This window comes from Camelus ferus, chromosome 1 (genome assembly GCF_009834535.1).
Source record: "Camelus ferus isolate YT-003-E chromosome 1, BCGSAC_Cfer_1.0, whole genome shotgun sequence".
NCBI classification, from domain to species: domain Eukaryota; kingdom Metazoa; phylum Chordata; class Mammalia; order Artiodactyla; family Camelidae; genus Camelus; species Camelus ferus.
Window position 1 is genome coordinate 37,590,741 of NC_045696.1, and position 1,565 is coordinate 37,592,305.

A 1,565-nucleotide genomic window follows, 5' to 3' on the forward strand; every position below is an offset into this window, starting at 1 on the left:
ATTTTTTTAGACTGCATGACTGCCTACTCAAAAAGATACGAGATCTTTTTGCCAGCTTTCCCAAGTGGGAGCTCAAACATTAAATCTCCAATAGAACAACTACAGTATTTTCCAAGCAGGGTTTCTCTTCAAAGATTGATAATAGTAAAATGAAATCATTCTAATAAACCTGAGATATTATTAAAACTAATCTCATTTCATATTTTAGGGTCATGGCTATTTTAACAGTGTAACAACTCTCATAACATATTTGTCAGCATCCTTTCCTTCACCCAGAAAAAAAAAGGCAATAACTCCACGTAAAATTCAGGGAAAGTACAATCTAAGTAAATTATTTTTCTGATATATTTAAAGGCTGAAATACAGTTGCTAAGTTGATGGAATTATTTTATAAATTTTTACATCAATCTGCTTTTTAATCATTTATACCATGAAGACTTTACCTAGATTTTGTAAGCCTGCTGCAAAATGTCACAAACATGAAGGCACCAAGAATGTTAAAATGGACATGGAGTTAAAGAAACATTTGAAACTTAAGATTTGAATGCCTAACATAGTATTATGAGTTTTTGCTATTTAGAAAGAAATACCATCTTAAAAATACACATATACATCTCAGCTCAAAGAAATAAATTACATGTGACAGTGACTTGCACACACACACACACACGGCTTACGTTTTAAATCAAAGGCAACATTATGTTTTATAAAAAATTCCTCCTCTTAGGCCTTTAAAGATAAGGAAATGATTCTTATGGAATATCACTATATATATTATTTTGGGGGGGGACATAATTAGGTTTCTATGTATGTATGCATGCATATATGTATGTATTTATATTAATGGAAATACTGGGGATTGAACCCAGGATCTTGTGCATGTTAAGCACACACTCTACCACTGAGCTATACCCTCCTCCTATATATTTTTATATATACATAGTTATACCAAAACAGTCACAAAGAATTTCTGTTTATATTAATAAATCATACATTCTTTCAAACAAAAGACTCAGAATATATTAACAAGCTGGACAGAAATTATTTTAGTTAGCTAGATACAATTCTCATGTAATACATATTTTATATACTATGAAGATATTTCAATCAAATTAGGAGACTATTGTTTGCCCTCACCCTCAGTCCTCTCCCAAAATCAAAGGCAGTGATGTCATTCCCAACAAAAGTCAAAATTCCTAAGGTCTCTAGGTTTTCATTTATTCACTGACCCATCAGATACTGACTTGTAGGTGTACACTATTTGATAAGTGGTTATGTAGATTTGGCTTTAGTAAGGTCCCCCCAGAAATGTCAAAAATTAACTGTACCTGTAGAACATCTAAAAAACAAACAAACAAACAAACAAACGTTTTAAGGAGCGTCATATAACAGCTTATCTCTAATCTATTTCATGTTACTGGACTAAATTCTAGTCTTTAAGGGTTACACAAATGTTTGCAAACTTCTTTATGTATGTTCATATTCTCGTTATCTGACATAACCTGTCATTTGGGGAAAAAATTCAATGTGTTTTTGCCATTTCAAAATGTATCTGCTTTAAACTT

At 31.4% G+C, this 1,565-nt stretch overlaps 1 non-coding gene across 1 annotated transcript; it reads right to left on the bottom strand.

Annotated features, from left to right (window-relative positions):
* Positions 1-844: 844 nt before the first annotated feature.
* Positions 845-916, bottom strand: TRNAV-AAC. The gene has a single exon. It is a non-coding gene; the product is annotated as a tRNA-Val (tRNA).
* Positions 917-1,565: the final 649 nt, after the last annotated feature.